The 23,140-nt window shown below is 35.1% G+C and overlaps 2 protein-coding genes across 4 annotated transcripts in view; one reads left to right on the top strand and one right to left on the bottom strand.

Moving 5' to 3' along the window:
- Positions 1-23,140, top strand: part of LOC149794209 (cilia- and flagella-associated protein 337-like) — a 208,382-nt gene that overhangs the window by 125,637 nt on the left and 59,605 nt on the right. The gene's annotated exons all lie outside the window — the stretch shown is intronic.
- LOC149794210 (uncharacterized) overlaps positions 1-23,140 on the bottom strand; it is a 39,046-nt gene that overhangs the window by 6,464 nt on the left and 9,442 nt on the right. Inside the window, exon 1 of one of the 3 annotated variants that reach the window (XM_089968316.1) lies at positions 9,215-9,335. The exons of the other annotated variants lie outside the window; for them this stretch is intronic. The gene's annotated coding sequence lies outside the window, so the exon portion shown is untranslated. Of the gene's footprint in view, positions 1-9,214; positions 9,336-23,140 lie in introns of those variants that run through there. 3 annotated transcript variants of the gene reach the window in all.

The following is a 23,140-nucleotide window of genomic DNA, read 5'->3' as shown; positions in this document are numbered from 1 at the left end:
TTAGAAATAGTCATTTCATCTGCAATATCACTATGCATATTCAATTTGTGTGTCTTGAGTACTTTTTTTGCAATCCTGCTAAGAAGGTAAGGTTCTATTTTGGCACTTGTCCATTTGACAGTTGCAAGTATTTTTGACAGATGACAAGTGATTCTTTTTTCAGAGGGTTTGTTCTGTGGACAAATGGGTTTTAAAAGTGACTAATGTTGAATAGTATATTATGAATGATGATATGTACACATTATGCAAATCCAGATCGCAAAGAAACATGAAATAAGGCAAAATATCATTAGTTTTGTAGCTAGTGAAAACAGGTGACAGATTTGGGAATGTAGTTTAATACACATGCTATTCTGTGTTTATTGATTGCACAGAATCAGCTAAGAAGTTGTGAATGATGTTCATTGGCAGACTGGTCTACCATTAGTGGGGAATTGATTCTACCAACTGATGTATTTGTTAAATGTATGCATCCAGTCACTGGATATTGGAAATAAATTCTGGTTGTCCAGATCAGAGATTTCATAAATAATGTAAGGGAGCATGATTGACAGATTCTGATGTAACTGACAATCATAGCAAATTTAAGAAAGTCACTGAAAAGGGTATTAATACAGATAATGTTGCTTTTTATCAGAGAGGATATTAGTTAGTTCAGATAATGGACAGAAATATGTCACTTTGTGATAGCCTGAGAATGTGACATTCACTGTAAATGGTTGATAGTGGGGAAGTAACCAGTTTTGACTTTATTTCATTTAATTAGTATATTTAACAGTAAAACTGAAATACATGTGTTTTGGGAGCTTGTAAAACTGCAGTGTAGGGTCTATGTTATTTGCAGTTGGACTCAACTTAAAAGTGAACATATATGGTAGTTTTCAAAACAACTTGTCTGTGGGACACTTGTAAAACTAAAAACCTGAACCCAGCAAGTTGAACAAGTTCGGAAATGTTTTTAAAAATTGCTTGGATGGCCTGAAATCTAATTGGATTATCTAGATATGCATATAAATTTACTAGCAAAATTAAAATTGCCAACATTGAGTGGTTTTTGTGCAGTGTTCCAAACAAACATTTCAATACTGACAGACATACAAACATATGGACAGAAAGAACCAAATCAAGAGGCTTCCACTGAAAGCAGTAGTATTATAAATAATGACATAGAAAAATTTGACTGCCAGTATTATAATTTTTGCCAGTAAGCAAACCTCAAGATTAAGGCATTACTTCATCATGTTATTTACTTTAATATTGTAAAATTCACGCATTAATGAGAAAACAGATTGCTGTATGTAATTATGAAGAAGTTTTATTTCGTATTTATTGTTGGAGATATTGTTTATTTTGCTGTTAACATAGTAGAGTTTTAATATGTTTCCATAATGCCTTTCAGCCCTCCAGTTGAACAAAACACATAAATGGATTTACTTAAACATGTCATTTGGGTTATGCATTAGTTGGGTTATGGAAGTACTAAAAGTATGGCATTAGGAAAGGGAGATAATATGCTATCTTTGCACTGACCTCTTGACATGATATGCTGGAAATTTTTGTGTAATTGTGACAACTATTCCATGCCATCTCCATACTGTTATTTCTGTCTGTAAAATTAGCACACTGCACACATAAGTGTCAGATATATACTTATAAAACTAGCTGATTATGCATTTGCTTGTTTTTATGTGGCAGGGGTCACTCGTTGAGTTTACAACTCGTAATCTTTCAAGAAGTCAGTTTATTTGGTAAGCCATGCTGTTATCATGGTCTAAATAAAGACTGTTGTGTAAACTGCTGTTATATCTCAGTGACAAAGAGACCTTTGATATATAGAGACACAGAGGACATCTGAGATTTAAAAATACAGATGACACCTGATATATAGAAATACAGAGGACATCCTAGATAAAACCCAGCATAGACAATATGGAGGATAAAAAAAAGAATAAAAAAATCAATATAATTTATTTAAATTACATATTGAAGAGTTATGGCAGCATTTAATATTTTGAGCACAATAGCTATTGGTAGCCCTTGTTTTATATTGCCCTAACTTCCAGATATAGCCACCCATTTTCCATACACAGTAGACAATATCATATTAGGCTATAATTTTTTGTGAAAATGTGCTGTTTTAACCCTTTTCTGAAATTTGTTTAAAATATTACATTTATGAAATTGAGTTCTAAAGAAATCTATAAATAATGCCTATTGTAATATGTATGATGTGACAGTCTTGATTTATCTGTATTAAAGACTCAATAATGCCTGTTGTAATACATATGACATGACAGTCTTGATGTATCTGTTATAGACTCAAAAATGCCTATTGTAATATGTATGACATGACAGTCTTGATGTATTTGTGTGATAGACTCAGTAGTGTCTATTGTAATATGTATGACATGAGTCTTGATTTATCTGTGTTATAGACTTAATAATTCCTACTGTAATATGTATGACATAACAGTATTGATGTATCTTTTATTGACTTAATAGTGCCTATTGTAATATTTATGACATGAAAGCCTTGATGTTTTCTGTGTAATAGAGTCAATAGTGCCTATTGTAATATGTATGACATGACAGTCTTGATGTATCCATGTTATAGACTCAGTAGTGCCTATTGTAATATGTATGACATAACAGTATTGATGTATCTATTTTTGACTCAATAGTGCCTATTGTAATATGTATGACATGACAGTCTTGATGTATCTGTGTTAAAGACTCAGTAATGCCTGTTGTAATACATACGACAATTGACAGTCTTGATGTATCTGTTATAGACTCAAAAAGACTGCTCCAGTGGCCTAGTGGTTAGAGTGTCCACCTCGGATGCAGGAGGTCGTGGGTTCGAAACAAAGACTTTTAAAAATGGTACTTGCAGCAGCCTCACTTGGCGCTCAGCATTAAGAGGCTTGTGTTAGGACTGATCGGCATGGTGTCAGGATAATGTGACTGGGTGGGACATCATGCTACATGTCAGCAGCATGATGCCCCAGTGCTAGACATCACTATAAACTGCATTATTGCAGACATCGTAGTGATATGACTGAAATATTGTTAAAGCTACGTTAAAAATCCAAATCACGACAACAACAACAACATACTCAAAAATGCCTTTTGTAATATGTATGACATGACAATCTTGATGTGTCTGTTTAGACTATAATGCTTATTGTAATATGTAGGACATGACAGTCTTAATGTAATTGTGTTATAGACTCAATAATACCTATTTGAATATGTATGACATGACAGTCTTGATGTATCTATGTTATAGACTCAATAATGCCTATTGTAATATGTAGGACATGACAGTCTTGATGTATCTATGTTATAGACTCAATAATGCCTATTGTAATATGTATGACATGACAGTCTTGATGTATCTATGTTATAGACTCAATAATGCCTATTGTAATATGTAGGACATGACAGTCTTAATGTATCTATGTTATAGACTCAATAATGCCTATTGTAATATGTAGGACATGACAGTCTTAATGTATCTATGTTATAGACTCAATAATGCCTATTGTAATATGTATGACATGACAGTCTTGATGTAACTGTTATATACTCAGAATGCACAGATTTCCATTTTGATAAATTATTTGTGTTGTTGTCCTTGTGTAGAATTGCAACCAGTGACTTGCTGATGTTTACACATAAATGGACCATTACAGGCTGACAGGCACTTTTGTGAGGACATAAATGCTAACATTTGAAAAAAAATGAAACTATTTTGTGTGCTAGATGGATCAGTACATATGTGTTTCTTGATTGAAATGAACATAAACTTTATGGGCAATCAAAGTGGGGTGCTTCTTGGCACTTTTAAGAGATAAGTGGATAGCTGTCATTTAAGTTGTGTACTGATAAAAGCTACCATATTAAACTATCAGCCTTAAACTGGGTAGGCACATGATAATTTTTGCCTGCTGGAAAAAAAAATCAAAATTGTTACATACAAAGACAGAATCCATGTAGAATTTGATAGTTCTGATAAAAGTCTCAACAAATCATAAATTAATAATTTTACATTAATATTGCAGCCCATGGCCCAACTAGTCTCAAAGTATTAAGTATAGTATCCATTGTTCACCCAATTCAAGACTTGTACCCTGTCCATTTAGCACCACTTCAAGACTGGTACCCTGCCCATTTAGTAGAGTGCATCATTAAAGTGTGATGTGGTTTGCTTCAATGTAAATTTGTAATAGTGAAGAAATGTAAACTAGATGGCTTTAGCATATTTACTTTTCCACTAATACTTTGGGTACCTATTAGCTCACCTATAAGCTAGTGCTAATAAAACAGTGTGTGATTCACAGCATGACTGAATTATTTAAAAACATGCATTGACCCAGATCTGCCATCATTTTACTTTCTACTGGCATAGTCTGCCCACCAAACTGTGATAACATTGAAATAGGTCTGCCATCATATCAGCATGTGATGGTGGAAATCATGCACACACAACCATGTAAAAGATTGTCCCAGACTGGTCATCATATTACTTGATGCCGGTATATCCTGCACACTTAACCATGATTAGCATTGACTCCGATCTGTTATCTTGTATCATGCACACCTAGCCATGATTAGCATAGACCCCAATATGTTATCATGTATCATGCACACCTAACCATGATTAGCATTGACCCTGATCTGTTATCATGTATCATGCACACCTAACCATGATTAGCATTGACCATGATCTGTTATTATGTATTTTGCACACCTAACCATGATTAGCATTGACCGTGAGCTGTTATGTATTTTGCACACCTAACCATGATTAGCATTGACCGTGATCTGTTATCATGTATTTTGCACACCTAACCATGATTATTATTGACCCTGATCTGTTATTATGTATTTTGCACACCTAACCATGATTAGCATTGACCGTGATCTGTTATCATGTATTTTGCACACCTAACCATGGTTAGCATTGACCCTGATCTGTTATCTTATTGTGTGCTGCTGGTATATCCAGTACAGCTAATGCAGATAAGCACTGACCTAGACCTGCCATATCAATACATAGTGCATTCACATCTAACCATGATATTAGCAGATTCCAATCTGTTATTTTGTATCATGCACACCTAATCATGATCAGCATTGACCCTGATCTGTTATCATGTATCTTGTACACCTGACTATGATTAGCATTGATCCCAATCTGTTATCATGTATCATGCACACCTAATCATGATCAGCATTGACCCTGATCTGTTATCATGTATCTTGTACACCTAACTATTAGCATTGATTCCAATCTGTTATCATGTATCATGCACACCTAATCATGGTTAGCATTGATCCTGATCTGTTATCATGTGTCTTGTACACCTATGATTAGCATTGATCCCTATCTGTTATCATGTATCATGCACACCTAATCATGATAAATATAGACCCAGATCTGCCATCATATGTGCTGTTGGTATATTATATCATATGCACATAACTATGATAAGGACAGACTTAGGTCAGCTATTTTAATATGTGAAGGCAGATCAGGTCTTTGTTAGTCAATTGAAATTACAAGGTGATTCATTGGTTGGTTGGTTAATTGGTTCTTTTTTAATTGATGTTTTCATCATATTATTGGCATAGGTCGATATCAAACCCAAAGCACTTGAATTATGAGTCCAGCAATCTTTAAACTGAGCACTGGCTTCCACAAATGAAATTTGTAGTTCTGACTTGTTCTTCTAACGCATTATGCAGCCTTTATATTTTTTATACATTGCAATACACCCTGATCTTTTGGCAAATTATGCTGCATTTATCCCTTTACACAGTACATTACACCCTCATCCTCTAGCAAATTACTGAACACTGATTGTCTAGCACATTATACTGGAGTGGATCAAAGTTAAAAGCATGTTGAACAGATGTGAAAACAGTATTTGAGATTTCACCATTTATCCATCAGAAGCATTCTCAGACTGGTTCATAATTGTAACCATGTGATGCTGTCTGTTACCTACCTTCTATCTATGCTGGATTAAAGAGGTTTGCACTCTTTTGAGCATGTACCTCTGATTTGTGCATACATGGTAGGTTATTTAATTGCTCCTAGGGGAAGGAATTGGAGCCACTTCCCCCAGGCATATATGTGCTCAGGGAGCACTTTTTAATTGAAGCCATCAGGCAAGTGGACCTATCAAGAGGTCCTAACTGTCTGAATGGAGGGATTGAAGGCGAGTGGGAACAGACCCAGCACACACTCAACCTATTCAGTCGTTACTAATTAGTTGCATATAGGTATGTATGAGTGGGAATGAACCCATCACACACTCATATGTTTGGTATTGAATTTTCAGTGGTATTAAGGGCGTGCACTGCACGCTGATTGTTTTTGATGCCCAGCCGGGGCAAGGGAGGAGAGGGCAGAAAGGCAGATCCAAGGTCACAGGTCAGTGTTCCTAGACTTCAGGGTATTGGTCTAAATTGTCATCCTACACAATTCTCAAAAGCTCTGTGCTGTTTTGAGTATAGAGTTTTGCTAAGGAGAGATATCTTAGGTGACGGTTTTTAGTAAAGTTTGCCCGTGTCCTTGTGTGGCTGGTCCTGATGGACTTGTGAGACTACTTTATATGTTGGATTCGGTTTTTAGGATCTCACGTGTCTAAATTATCATTGTTTTATTTCCAGCCTTGTGCTGCTGGGCCTGACGGTCATTGGTGTTTTAGGCCACCTTATAGAAACTAGTTTGAGGTCTTTCTTTCCTAAAGTTGTTTATTGGTTTGCCACTTTGTGCAGCAGGCCCTGATGGTCTTGGGTGTTGGACTAACCTTATATGCTCTAATTTTAGGGGCCTAGAATTTTTCATGCTATAGATATTACTGTCACCTTTGGCTAGAGTGTTAGATTCTGAGAGGTATTAATGGTGTTACGTTGTTGTTGTTGTTGTTGTAGTAGTAGGGTTTAACGCCATTTTTCAGCACAAGATAGGCTATACATGGCAGCCAATATAACTGGTGGAGGAAGAACCTTGGAAAACCCCGGGAAAAACCACCAACCCACGAGAAGCTACTGACAAGCTTTCTCACGTACCAATGTTAGCCGAGCCTGAGACTCGACCTCACGCAGACAGCGGAATGGTGTTACGTACATGCTGGGTTGTCAGGTAGAATTTAGAGAGATGGGGTAAAGGAGGGGTTAGATTGATTGTATAAGAGAGAAGTAACTATAAGAACTTTTTTATATGGTAAAAAATAAAACAATTTTTTTTATTTCTCTCCTCTTCTCTAAAGAAAAAAAGGGCAAAAAGACAACAAATTCCCCCCCCCCCCTTTTTCTAAATTTTTTTTCCCCTTCCTATTTCTGTTCCTAGTTGTTAGGTGTTATTTTATATCAGGTTAGATTTGTTTGGTGTTATTTTATTTTCAGGCTAAGTCTATTTGGTTAAGACAGATATCTTTGCCGAATACTCAGGTGGCTGAGACATGTCAAAGACATCTGATCTTATTTATTCCCTAAATTGAGGTTTGTTAGCCAGTCTATTAGTTGTGTGATGTTATTTTCAGGCTAAATCTATTTTGATAAGACAGATATCTTTGCCAAATACTCGGGTCGCTAAGACGTGTCAGAGACATCTAATCTTATTTATTCCCTCAGTTGAGGTTTGTTAGCCTATCTGCTAGTTGTGTGATGTTATTTTCAGGCTAAATCTATTTTGATAAGGCAGATATCTTTGCTGAATACTAGGGTCACTAAGACATGTCAAAGGCATCTGATCTTATTGGTCCTTACATTTACTTTGTTAGCCTGTCTCCTGGTTGTAATTAATTGAATAATGGATTTTTAGTTTTATATTTTGTTTTGTATCGCAGATTCATGTGTAAAGTTAATTATGTTTATATATGTGAGATTAATGTCGGGGTTGTTATTCGTTAAAATCTCAGCTATGATCATGGGGATCCAATCTTATTTTGCTTCATTTTTAGTTTGGTTCTTTCTTTCTTTAGTTTGTGGCAGGTGTTGAATATATGTGTTAGTCTTCTGGAACCCGGCAGTGGTAGCAGTTTGGGTTGTGGGGTTGGGGTCCTATGTATTGCCCAAAGCTGCTGGCCAATTTGTTTTTTTCGGTATAGATTCTAGTTATGGTTTTTTGATCAGTGTTGTTGATTTTGGGTGGTTTCTTATTCCTGTTAATATCTTTTAGAATAGAGTATGGTTTCCTGCCTTTGGTGTTTTGGTTCCAACATTCCTGCCATTTACTATCAATAAAGTTTTTTGTTATGCTTTGGAGTTCACTGACACTGTAATTAATGGCTATATGATTTAGTTCATTTAGTTTTTGTTTCACTATTTGGTCAGCTAACTCATTTCCTTGAATATCAGTGTGAGATGGTATCCACATGAATTCATTTTGTTGTTTGTTGTTATATAGTTCTTTAATTAATAAATATGTTTGCCTGAGGAAATATTCTCTTGATTTAGTATTATTATTTAGTATAGATGATATGATGCACAGCGAGTCACTTATAATCACTGCTTTAGGTATGTTGTTGTCCTTAATCCATCTGAGGGCTTCTAGGATGGCCCAGAATTCTGCCATGTAAATTGAGCAGTGGTGGTTAGGTAGCCTTTTGCCCATTTTAACGTTCAGCTCGGGTATTACCACTGCTGTTGCTGTTCTGGGGGACTGATGTTTTGGACCCATCAGTGTATATTTTAATTGAGTTAGGGTAATTGGTCATAATTTCATTAGTGATAATTGTTTTGAGTTTTAGTTCCTGGTCTTTTTTATTGCCAAATTCCATGTTTTGTGTGTTGATTGATGGTTTGATATTAGTCTATGGCGTTGTGTTATAGTTTGTTGTTAATTCAGATTGATAATCGTCAGTTGGTAGTTGGTTAATCAATTGATGTATAAGTTTTTCTGCAGGGACGGTAGATACTCGTTTATTACTGAATGGTGCATTGCATTTATTGATGGATATACTGGTGGGGGGTGTTAGGGTGGATGGTTACTCTAGCTGCATATCGTAAGGTTAACTCCTGCCTTCTTAGGTGTAGGGTCAGTTGTCCAGTTAGTATTTGGAGTTTAGCTATGGATAAAGATGGCAGAGCGCCGGTACAGGTGATTAGCGTTTTGCTTCGTATCAGGTCTAATCTTTTCTAGTGTCTATGTGGAGCTGAATTATATACTGTGGAAAGAATAAAGGATGGAACTACTTACAAGTTTATGCAGGAAGCACTCCAGGGAAATTTTTCTGAACGCAATTTTAATGTATGGTTGATAGGAACAGTTACCGTTCTGCTCATGCTTCTTGAAGACTGTACAAACAGTGCTGTTAGCAGCTTGTCAGTGGGCCCTTAACATTATCTACCATATCAATGCTAATTATGGCATCCTTTTTGTACATAAATTCTGTGTGCAAGATTAGGTATTAGTAAATTGGCTGTTTCAATTTTCATATATTTTCCTGTGGTGGAGTACTAACTACCTAATGAGAAAGATATTTTGCAATTGTAATTTTGAACTGTCATATCAGGAAGCAAATATAAAGATGGGTGTACTGATTAGGACATGTATGGTGTTTTTTCCTTGACTACCATCAGTATTATGTAAATAATTGCTGTGTGTGATGTCAGATAAAGAAAATAAAAGTTTGTTTACATTTTGAATTTAGATAATATTGGAGAGCAAAAGAAGATAATTCATCTTGCCATTTTATGTGTGACATTACTGATTACATGCATATGTATGTGCTTATGTACATACATACATACATACATACATACATACATACATACATACATACATACATACATACATACATACATACTTACACACATACACACACACACATCTTTGCATTTGGGAGACTAATCAGTGTACCTCAAGAGCATCAGCATGTGCCTATTGATTTGATTCACTTTCATATTTCTGAAAGCTGCATTTCCATTGGCTAGTTCAAAGGTCACCAAAACATGACCCATAAACGGTTGCTGTCAGATCTGCACCCAGGGCAGTGGAGATCTGATTTTAATCAGACTGAGTGACACATTATCCAGTATCAATTAATGCACATTAAACAGTAAATACTGAAAACAGTCATTACATATTTAATATTTATTTTTGGGTCAGAGGACCATGCAATGACACATACAAGAAAACTGGCAACTGAATAATGTCAATAGTTAGTATATGTGTACTCAGCAATTGATTTAATTGGATCCGTAATAACATTGCAGATATGCTCAAACAAACATAATTTCTGCAGTTTTTCTGCTAGATTCCATTTGAATCCAAAAAATTCATTTCTTTCACTCACATTAATTTATGAAGCACTCAGCCTATCTTCAGAAAAATTCCTAATGCTTGACATGTCCAGAGGGCTGGACCACAACAAAAGAGAAACTTGTACTTAGGCTTTAAAAAAACTTTAAATTGCAGACGCTGGTATTAACCTCTCAATGGACTTGAGATGGATGATTTAGCAGGGGTAAAACTGCCTCAACAGTATTTGCGAGTAAATAATTTGATATAATGGATGAAAAGTGTTCTAAAAACTAAACATGTGAGTCACTTTCTAAAAGACATAGAAAAAGGTATTTATGACTTTGCACTAATGCACTAATGCAGAGTAAAAACACTACAAGTTAAGATAGTTCTGCTCTCTCTCTCTCTCTCTCTCTCTCTCTCTCTCTCTCTCTATATATATATATATATATATATATATATATATATATATATATATATATGAAGCTTATGCTTGCATTTATGACATTTTAAGGAAATTAAAAGGACACTGATTTTTAGCTATGGGTATAGGCAGCAGATGACTTAAGAACATGAAAGATATAATATGTGTATTAAGTTAAAAGAGGTAAGATGAATGGGTGGGTGGGTGGGTGGGTATGGATAGATGGTACATGTATGTGGCAGTGACCAAATTTGTTCCTGATAATTTGGTTGATAAACTTATGTCAACAATGGCATTGTTTGGTGCACAGATGCATATGATGGTTGATTAAGCAAGCATTGTGTCCTATTGTTTTCCCTTAAGTAATTAAATATACAAATTTGTTGTATAAATCGGAGCCATTGTTGGTATTAAGTTTTGTATGTCAGTTGACAAGATAAAATAAGGTTTTATTTAACATGAGTGGTCTAGATAAATTACACAAGACACTAACTCTATAGAGCTATTTTACCGATGGAACGTAATGAAAGTACTTAATTATTCTACTTCTGATACACTGATAGTACACATTTACAGTGAAACAATACACATATAAATGTTACAGTGTCAATGGTTACAGCAGATTAAAAAACATTACAATGGTAGATAACATGGAATTATAATTATTTTGTTTTAATACATATCAGCATGTATAACACATCACAGAAAGGAGCACACTTAAGAATTTAAGTAGGGAATATGGCATATTTATTATTAAAAGCATGCACAGCAGGTTAAAAGACAAGACAACCGTATGTGTTGTTATACATGTAGCATGCAAATAAAGGCAAGCATTGGAAAAGACATGACATCAGAAAAATTAGAGGCTGCTAGAGATTACAGTTGAAGCCTTAACAAAATCAAATTTTAAGAAAACAAAACAAAAATATATTTTAATTGAGAAGGTGAGGAATTCAAATAGGCATCAGGATTTAAATCATATTATCTCAGTGAAGCTGGTAATTTTCATGTTGAAATGCGGCTGACAGCTACATAGACACTTACACTTACAGTGCAGCCATGTCTGAATCAGCCTGCTGAGTTCTTTGAAATCAGGGATTATCCTCAGTTCATTGGGCAGTCTGTTTCAGACTCTGGGGGGTGTCAGATTTGAAAGACAACTTACCAAGAAATCTGTACCCTTGTTATTGTTACCAAATTTTGGCGTGTTAGATTATAGGTTGAAGTTTTTGAATGTTACCAGGTTTCTTAAGTAATTATGTGTTTTCTTATGAAGTATCTTGCATACTTCAGTTGTTGTGTATCTTAATTTAGTAACGTGTTTAATCAGGTTTTCTTTTCTTTGCGTTCAGTCACATGAGTATTAAAATTATCAAATGATATTTACCATGTTGTTCCAGTTTCGTCTGCTGCAGAAATGCCAAATAAGGGGACAGTAGTAGAAAGTTTGACCAAGTCAAGGACTTTAGAGATCAATAGCTAGGAGTTTGACCAAGTTTTCAAGGACTTAAGAGATCAGTAGCTAGGAGCTTTTTGACAGATGCTAGATGTGTAATAGTAAAACTGAGTTGAGAATAAATATAAACTCCAAGGGGTTTCACACATTTGTCACAGGCCATTTCATGGTTTTCTACATGAAATTGGATACCATATCTACTTGTTTATGAGTCCAGCTGCATAATATGCCCGCAGATCTGGATTTGTGCAGTAGAACAAATAACATATACCCTGAGTAGCAGGCACATTATGCTACAACGGATCAGGATCTTGGTTGTTTGTAGTTTGTCTTATAAGCAAGTATATGCAGTAATAATGATGAGGAAACAGCTGTTGACTTTTGTTTACACAGGATGTATGAAGACATATTCAAAATATTCAAAGAATAAATTTATTCCACAATTATCAGCTTTTGAAAGTGCTAATGTCTTTCAAAAATAAGCAAGAAGCAGTGATAAGAGGTTTGTTTTTGCTTCAAAAATACAACACATCCTGCCAGGTTATTAAATCAAACTTTTGTGTTTATCTAATGGCACAAATCCTGTATAGTACTTCAAGAAATTGTTGAAATTGTATAAATGTGTGAGTTACACCACAGCAATGCTACATCCAACAAACCCATTTTATAATGAAGTGTGGTATAGCTGGCTTTGACTCTGTGTGTGTGTGTATGTTTGTGTGTGTGGGTCTGTGTGTGTCTGTGTTGGGATAATCATATCAGCATATCTCTGACAATACTTCAACCACTTAATATCTTTGCATATTTTGACTGGGCCTTCAGTTTTCTTCAATTGTTGTCTCTTCCCCTGATTTATTTCTGGCCATGGCATTAAATATCAAGATTTAGTATGGAAAAGCAAAATGTTTCTTGTTAAATTTCTTGTTGCTACTTTGAAACATGATACTTATGTGAAAGCCAAGCTTTAGTTTTGTTTTTGATTGGGTTTTTTTTTTTTTTTTTTTTTTGCTGTTATAACACATGATGCAAAATGTCAGTGTGTCATTAATCATGATGCTATATGTAGTTAATGTGGTAATTATCAAGAACTCTATTTTCCCAAACTGGTAGGCTCCTCACTATTGTACTCATGACTGACTTGGGCAATAATGATGTATCTATGATGTATCTATGATGTATCCATTGATGTATCTATGATGTATCCATTGATGTATCTATGATGTATCCATTGATGTATCTATGATGTATCCATTGATGAGTTCAAGGACAGTACTGAATTATGTTTTGGGAGGTAGGTGGAAAAAGGTGATCGACTCTTTATTGGATGATATCCTGACAAATTGGAAGAATGAGAAAAACAGACTCATGGTGCTATAAAATACCAGGTACATATAAAATTGCAATTTTATGGATACAGATAAAACAATTGCCTAATTCATATAAAAATTACTGTCTTTTTCAGTCTGTAGGAGTTCAGTAAAATCAGATAATCACTGCTTCAGTGGCCTAAATGGTTAGAGCATCTGCCTTGGATGCTGGTGGTCATGGGTTCAAAACAAAGACTTTTAAAAATGGTACTTGCAGCAGCCTCACTTGGCACTCAGCATTAAGAAGTTAGTGTTAGGACTGGTTGTCCTGGTGTCAGGATAATGTGACTGGGTGGAACGTGATGCTACATGTCAGTGGCATGATGCCCCAGTGCTAGACATCACTATGAAACTGCCCAGGCTTGGATATAAGCGTCAGTCCCCTAATGCAGGCTCATGGACACAATACACACCATGTCCTCTTTTGGATATGATCACAGCTAACTAATGGAGGCAAGAGTTTCAGTAGCTCATTGGTTATAATGCTGGGCTTGTGACTTAGAGGGTGCAGGTTTGAATCCTGCTATCTGGATGAGCTGTTGTAATGTGTCCTTGGGCAGGGCAATTGACTCCATTTATCTTGGTGCTGACTAATCAACATTTTTTAGTGTGCTATAAAAAATCAAACCAATCCAGACTGGACCAGATAAGCTTGGATATTCTCTATGTTGACAAATTATTCTGTTTAATAAAGATAGGCTGGCTGTTTACACAGTTACAGATAGTGAAACCTTGGCTTCCCTACTGTTTAGATCAGAATGTTGTTGATTTTACCTCCTTGAATACAGCAAACTTGGCAGGTTATTGCCATGGTGTGATTGGGCATACTTAACACATTAACCCCTAGCGACGAGTTAACGTGGCAGGAGGTAGTAGCCTACTGCTGAGTTCTGTAGCGTCATGGTCATGCATAATACACTAAAATGGCTGGTATTATAGAAAGGTAGACAGATGTAGCTCTACAATGATACCAAATAATCTGGAATATCTAGTTGCACTACAAAATACAGAGGGAAAAACTTCATTTTTTGGACCCGATATTTTTCTACCCAAAATTCACCCATGGTCGGAATCCGATTTTGTGTCCAGATTTTAGACTTTTTGGTCTCAGATCTAAGGCAAACCGGTATGAACTGCAAACAGACATATGCACCTTTGCAAAAAGTAGGATAAGATGGGCATTTGGAATAAAGACTGGTCTTGATACAAAAATAATGGCTCCATTTAGCAAGAGAAAAAAAGAACTCCAACTTGTATCCTTCTGCTTATGCGCGAGCCAAATAGCCAATGAAAAATGATGTTTCTAACACAACTAGGCAGTATGTTATTGAAAGATCACCTGGGATTTGGTGTTTTCGGATCTATTCAGAAATAGCTTTCAAAATGTGTTTCCTACTCGAATTTCAGGTGAAAACGACAAAAACCTCCAGGGGTTGATGTGTTAAATTAAGTTTCCCTTCAAACACAGTATGCTTTCCAATGGCTCTTTTTAAAAAAAAACAACATAATTTGTATATGAATCACATAAATTGGGTCTTTATGCAGCAGCTGATAATGGACTCAGAATGTGCATGCCTTTGAATGCAGGCACCATGCATGTAGTTGGGTTTTTTTTGGTGTGTTCTGGGTTGTTTACAATAAAGGATGCAGTGTAACTGAAAACCAGATGCCTATGATAATGGTGTTGACCCAATATAAATCATTCAATGAACTGGCCAGAAAGAGTACTTAAAAATCTTACTGGGAAGAATTATACCATTTTAGGGGCAATTAGGCCTGTATAAAACTACTTTAATATCTACCTGAATAGGAATGCAGACGAAAACCCCAATAAGGTATAGCATAAAGCCATAAGCGCTCACTCAAGTGTAATGCTATACAGCCAATGCACACCAGCATGACTGCATCCTATTTATCTGACTTACCTGCCCAAACACTCAATAATTAATACATGGTAAACTCAAGAGGGGGAGCTCAAATACAAAAAGGCCATTCTTAGATGAGCCATCTGAAGTTTGAGCCTCCCACAACTGTAGTAAATCACCCTACAAATCCCAAACTTAAACTCTTCAACAAAATTTTCAAAATTAAATCAAAACTCATAAGAGGAAAAAAAAAAATATATAAAAAAACATTTAAAGAAACCCAAACCATTCCTCTTCCATAATACTATTCAAAATAACACCAGAACGACACAATAAAATATAAACAGAAATGCATACAAACACACAATACAGACCACAACAAGTAGACATATTATTGATTTCCTTTTTTGGCTTAAATCCTTATATATTCCAAAATATTATTTTGGGAATAGATAGGGCATACAGACCAATAGATGATTTGACTAAGATAGTGCCAGTCCTCACAATAACACAAACAAAAACAACAAAACATACACATAAACTACAATCACAGGACAAAATGACTCCGGCAAAGCCACTATGTGTTCTTAACAACCAAAGGGAAAAGGGACAGAAACCCACCTGTGGCACAAAATGTTCCAAGGGATGGGGAGTACAGACCAAAGCTCCAAGCCAAAGGAAAATGAAAACCAGGACCAAGGCAAACCTGGGCCAAGGGAAGGGAATATGTAATATTCCCAAAGCTTATGGGATAAAGAAACTAAAACAATATGATGAGCAAAACAAAAAGCAACTCTGCAAAATTCATATACTGTTTATATTTTTTTATCTAAAACAAATAAACACCAAACACTGTATGGGTGGACAGGGAAACACATACAAGACACACATATTTTAGAAAAACGGGGTGTCACTTCTAAGTCCTAAATAGCAAGACATGCTGTGAAAGGGCTAAGAGGTGTGAACAAATTTTAAATTTGCTAAAGTAACTTAATAAATAATTTTTTCAACAAAAAAAAAAACAGTGATCAGAATTTGTCGAAATTTGTGAGAATGATCATGGTGGCACAGATTGGAATGTATGGAAAGTTATAGTTGTGCAGTAATTTAGAAAACTTACACTACATCATTAAATATTACTTAATTAATGTATTTTGGAAAAATGAAATGATGATAATGTTGAATTCCTCTCTGCACAAACAGACTGAGGAAGAATAATCAGTGAAGTTTTGTTTACTTGCTTGAATGCCCCCTAGAAGGTGGTTAACAATGACATCATTGAAGGTTCAGGAGAACAACAGGGAGTTGGTGGAGCAATATAGGATAATCTTTTTCCTGATGGACTACCATAGACCTATAAAAAAAAGTTTGGATTTCTTGCGTATAAAACAAGGACAAAGGGAGGTTCAGATTTTATTGAATTCAGTGAAAAGGACCTGAATTGGGAAAGTCAGAGTGAGACATAATGGGCATTATAATAAGCAAATTTGGGAATGCTCTCTGTAAAATTTAATCCATATCTGTTGAACTATTCTTGAGATAAAGCTGTTAAAAGTTTTTTCTGTTTTTAGTAATGGTGACCATATTTGACGGAAGATTGGCATTATCAGGACAGATTTAAAAGAGCTTCATGCCAGCATAGCATGTTTTCTATAACAGTTGGCCATATTTTGTTCAGTAGTTTTGAGAGGATGCAAATAGGTATTGTTGACTGACAACAAACAATGCTTGATGGACTAAGGACAAAACCTTAAGTTCACTAAGCCTAATATGGAAAGTGGAGTACAAAATTGGACAGAAACCAATCATGGCATGAAGGTCTTTCTTATTTGTACAAACAATTAGAGCTGCAAATTAAATATGTATTTGACCACTCCATTGGTCTAATGGTTAGAGCGCCCACCACGGATGCGGGAGGTCATGGGTTCGATCCCCGGTTGAGTCATACCAAAGACTTACAAAAATGGTACTAACAGCTGCCTCGCTTGGTGCTCAGCATTAAGAGGTTAGTGTTAGGACTGGTTGGCCAGGTGTCAGGATAATGTGACTGGGTGGGACATCATGCTACATGTCTGTGGCATGATGCCTCAGTACTAGACATCACTATAAACTGTCACACTGCAGACATCATAGCGATATGACTGAAATTTTTTAAAATCTATGTTAAAAATCCAAATCACACACACACACACACACACACACACACACAAATAAGCATTTTGATTAAAAAAGGTCAAGACAAGCTTTATATGCCTTCTTTTAGGCAAGATATTGCTCACCTGTCCATTTCAGCTTGTGTATTGAAACTGTAGAGGGTAAAGAAAGCTTTATGTATATTGTCTGTTAATTCTGGTGTTATTTATCATAAAAGCTTCAAGCATGTTTGTGTCATTTATTATAAGAAAAACTTCATTCGTATTGTCAGTTAATGTGGTGTCATTGATCATAAGAAAAGCTTCATTCATATTGTCAGTTAATGTGGTGTCATTGATCATAAGAAAAGCTTCATTCGTATTGTCAGTTAATGTGGTGTCATCGATCATAACAAAAGCTTCATTCGTATTGTCAGTTAATATTAATGTCATTGATCATAAGAAAAGCTTCATTCATATTGTCAGTTAATGTGGTGTCATCGATCATAACAAAAGCTTCATTCGTATTGTCAGTTAATGTGGTGTCATTGATCATAAGAAAAGCTTCATTCATATTGTCAGTTAATGTGGTGTCATTGATCATAGGAAAAGCTTCATTCATATTGTCAGTTAATATTAATGTCATTGATCGTAAGAAAAGCTTCATTCGTATTGTCAGTTAATGTGGTGTCATTGATCATAACAAAAGCTTCATTCGTATTGTCAGTTAATATTAATGTCATTGATCATAAGAAAAGCTTCATTCATATTGTCAGTTAATGTGGTGTCATCGATCATAACAAAAGCTTCATTCGTATTGTCAGTTAATATGGTGTCATCGATCATAAGAAAAGCTTCACTCATATTGTCAGTTAATGTGGTGTCATTGATCATAGGAAAAGCTTCATTCATATGGTCAGTTGATATTGATGTCATTTTCTTCCTTCCTAGACCATATAAATAGGACCATTTTCTCAGCATACAAAGGACAAGTCATTATACAACCAGCATTTTCCCCTGGATTTTTGCCAGACCCTGGAGACTTGGCCATAATTCATTGCTTAGTAATTGTTAATAGCCCTACCATTAAACGGGGCTTAAACAATATTTATTTTGCTACATGCCCTGAAGGGCAATTTCATTTAGCCGCATGCCTTGCTGGACAAGTGACTTGGAACTTACTTACTCATCATGCCAAAATTTTACTTGTCCCATACTTCTGTGTTTTTTTGAAGATTAAAAACTAAACTTTATTTAGGATATTTTGTAAATGATTTTGGCGAAGTGTATACTTTCAGGCTTTTTAATGTCTTTTCATACTATACACACTGTAATAAACCTACAATTAAGGATGATTTTCAGTCTGATATTGATAGGTAATTATAAGAAGCTTAATGAAAAAAAGGCACATTTAATTCCTAATAATGCTCCAATGAATCAAATTCAGCAAGCCATGCCTACTGAATGCTTCTCTTTTGCATTACAGAGTCGTAACTGCTTTTTCTGCAAATTTTTTTCCTTGCTTGTATTTTGCCTTTCTTTTTCATTTCCTCTCTTTTATCTCCCAGTGTCACAAAAATATAGACAGATGCATGTGAAATCATCTGCTAAAACAGAAGTAACCACATTGCAAACCAGTCTGTATTGCAAAGTACCTTTAATTCATTTCTAATGAACAGCATTACATACTAAATGCAGAGTTGAAAGTGACCAGTTGCTAAATTCAAACAGTTTCTGCTTTGAACATAGGAAATACGGGAGTATTCCTGGTTTATGAGATTATGTAAATCTAATTCATGCAAAAAGACATAAAGCATTAATAGTAAATTAGTATGCATCTGGTTGATAGAGACTCATTACAGAAGGACATGCTTGTAATCAAACATAAGTAAACAATATGATTTATGGAAATACAATATGTTGGCTGAGGCAGCTTCTAAATAAAATGTACCACTGAAAAAAAACATATTTTTCTTAATTTGTTTTTGATAATTAGCTTAAAATTACACTCATCTTGTTGGCTAGTATGAAAATGTAACTTGCCCTTCATTACCTGTCACTTGTAAAAAAATTGGACACCATGAAATTTTCGGACCCTGATAAAGTGTATTACACTTAATTGGCATTACAAATGTGTTATACACTTAATTGGCATTACAGATGTGTTATACACTTAATTGGCATTACAAATGTGTTAATCTGTGAGATCAGCATGAATTCCTGTGTCTATATGTATGAATTCCTAGGTCTATCCATAGCCCTAGGGACCCTTACTATGGAGCTGTGCAAAATCTGATTATTTTGATTAATTGTCGTACCACTATCCCTATTAGAAACATTTGAAAACTTTCATAATAGTTTAAAAAGTTGTCCTTGAATTTGTTTGTACATGTGGCAAAGCTCAGTTTCTGGCAGTGAATGTTATATCCCATATATCTCAACTTTTTATAGTTCTAGTGAATGTTCCTATTATGCCACCAGATTTGTTTCTTAATTATGATTAAAATAAAACAGTGCTCATAAAATGTTTGTTGTATGCTTGAATACTAGAGTCACTTTGAATAACATGGTGTAGGAAGTCTCAATAATGAGATCAATTACAGATGATTGGCTTTTCAGAAACATAAATTGTTGAAAAAATGTACTTTTTATTTGGAAGTGTTAATCTTCTGTACGATTTTTAGCAATTTTCATCCTGCATATTGTTGCAGCCATTTTAAGCTCTTTGGCTTTATTTCAAAGGATTATCTTCCAAAAGTTTTTCCACTTTATATTTTAAAACTAACCTTTCAAACAACACTGCAGAGACAGGGTTAAATAGCAGATTTGCCAAAGAAACCTGTACATATACACACATGGTACATAATACAAACATACATGCACACAGTTCTAATTATTCAACCTTAAAGTGCTGTCAGTTGAGACTGGAATTAAGTGGAATGTACAGGGTCTGGCTAGACATTTTTGGCAACTGGAACTGCACATGTTATTTCTCATCACATGTGAAAATTATAGGTCTGAGATGATGTAGTTTGATTTGGTTTTGTTGGGTTGGGTTTGGTTTGGTTTTGTTTTATTTGGGTTTGGTTTTGTGTTTTATGACACAGCAACACAAGTAGGTTATTTAGTGCCTTAGTAGTTGGAATAAAGTTTTTTGCTTAATGATTCACCATTGCATTCGACCCAAGCTGATTTGCTGGTAGGATTCAAAGCCACACCATTTTGGTCATGAGTCTGGCATGGTAACCAAATTGTCGGTCTTCAAAACTCCTAAGATGAAGTAAACTACTCCATGTGCATGGTGGAGTTTGTTTCATAATAAAAACACTGCAGAAGACATAATTGCTCTATTTGAAATAAAAGGCATGCATAATCTGTTTGGTTCCATTGACCGTCAGATTTGCTTCTTAATTCACTTTTAAGACAGTCATTGTTTTTCTCCCCTCTGACTTGTTCAGAATTGTTTCAGTTGTGTAATTAAATTCATGCAGATGTAACCCTTTGAGATATTATCACTCAATATACCAAGCAGAAGAAGGAGAAAATATGATTGGCTGTTATCTTGAATGAAATGGTGATGCTGACCCTATCCACTTATATCTTGACCCATGTACATGCTGCTATGGTCAGCCAAGGTCATCTTGGTCATTAATAAAGATTAGTTTATAGTTTGAGACATAGGTAGGATTTAGTGTGTGTGAGAGTGTATTTAGTATCAAGAGTTGAAATTGAGCAGTGAGAGTGTATGTAGTATCAAGAGTTGAAGTTGAGCAGTGAGAGTGTATGTAGTATCAAGAGTTGAAGTTGAGCAGTGAGAGTATATGTAGTATCAAGAGTTGAAATTGAGCAGTGAGAGTGTATGTAGTATCAAGAGTTAAAATTGAGCAGTGAGAGTGTATGTAGTATCAAGAGTTAAAATTGAGCAGTGAGAGTGTATGTAGTATCAGGAGTTGAAGTTGAACAGTGAGAGTGTATGTAGTATCAAGAGTTGAAATTGAGCATTTGTCACTTGTATGTCAGCTTAAGGAGAATAAAGACATTAAATACCTGTGTTCCAGTATTAATTCAAAATACAACATGAAGTTAGAAGTGAAAGTGGCATAAGGTGGAATTGATCAAAAAGAAGTAATAATACAGTTAACCACAAGACTCTACATGCTGGGAAATATTCAAGAGTTTGATGTTGTCTTTTTTGCATTGCTTGAATTGCACAGCAAATAAAATGCAGCTTTTTGCATTTGGTAGTATATGATTTAATATTTACACTTTATGACTTGGACAAAAATGAATAGCTTCAAGCAGCACCTAGAAATGAATGTTTTTCCAGTGATAGAAGTTTATCAGAAGATTACAGGAGATGGAAACAATCAGTGGAAATATTAATAGAACTAGCAATGCCTGGAAAAGATGAAAAAGAAAGATGCCAAGCTTTGTCATCATCATCAGCCAAGAGAGGGAAAAATATATACCATAATGCTTTATACTTCCTGTTGAGGATGCAGAAGTCAATTTAGGATCTCTACTGAGGAAACTTTGTAAGTGTTGTAACCCACAACAAAATATCACAGTTTAAAAACACAAGTTCAACAATACAGCTTGGGGAAGAAATGAAATTGTTAACCAATGCATACATGTGACTGAACCAAACATGATCACCAAAAATTGTGACTTTATCACGCGTATAGACAAACTGATCAGTGGAACTAGCACCAAGTTAAAGATAATTAATTAGAAAAGACAATCTCATGTTTGATAAAGCTCAGTCCATCTGCAGAGCACATTTAAATTTTAAAAATCAAGTCAAAAAGTTAAGATCAGATGCATGCATTGGGAAGGCAATAAAAAAGCACAAGAAAGTGTAACATTTAGACCTCAGAACAAAAAGAATTTCAACTACTTAAAGTATGAACCAGAATTATCCATCCCTGACAAGAAATTAAAAAGTGACAAAACATGAATCATTTCAAGAAATGTTCTCTGGAAAAGAGAACATTAATAATCTTTATGATAAATTGGATTCTAATGACAATTCCAAAAGAAGGAATGCTGTGTTGTGGCATAGACAAAAAGACCAAAGTCAGCCCAGATAAATGTTAAGTAACATTTGATATTCATGGGAGAAAAGTGAAGTTCAGAGTTGATACAGGTTATACTTTGTCACATTCGTTATTTACAAAAAAAAAATTGAATAAATTAAGGTGAAAAAGGCAAAGGTTACCATAACTTGCTACATGGAGGATAAACTAAAAGTGGTTGAAAGGCATAAAAAGACATCCCTGCAAAAGAATTACCCTTGTACATTACTGACCCCTTTCAATCACCAGTAATTACATTCAGGACTTTTATGCAATAAAAGTAAGGACTGATAAGACCATATGATGAACCAACAGGTTGGCAGGGCCAGCCTTATGCAGATTGGACTAATTTGGCTCAGTCAGGTCCCATGCTCACAGTGGCCCGTGTGTGTAATTTTTAAAAATATATTTATAGAGAGAAAGTAATTTTAATGTGATGGAAGAAAATTTTAAGTTCAATTTCATATAAAACTTGTTCAAAAGTTTATTTCTAAATGCTGTGCTCACAGGTGGCTCCACATGTAAATCCAGGGGAACCCCTCCAAAATGATCCAGATTGA

The sequence above is a fragment of the Sinohyriopsis cumingii genome, chromosome 8 (assembly GCF_028554795.1).
Source record: "Sinohyriopsis cumingii isolate HCF-2022 chromosome 8, ASM2855479v2, whole genome shotgun sequence".
Taxonomy (NCBI): domain Eukaryota; kingdom Metazoa; phylum Mollusca; class Bivalvia; order Unionida; family Unionidae; genus Sinohyriopsis; species Sinohyriopsis cumingii.
The sequence above is the reverse complement of the archived record's forward strand: the minus strand, read 5'-3'. Positions and strand labels throughout refer to the sequence as shown.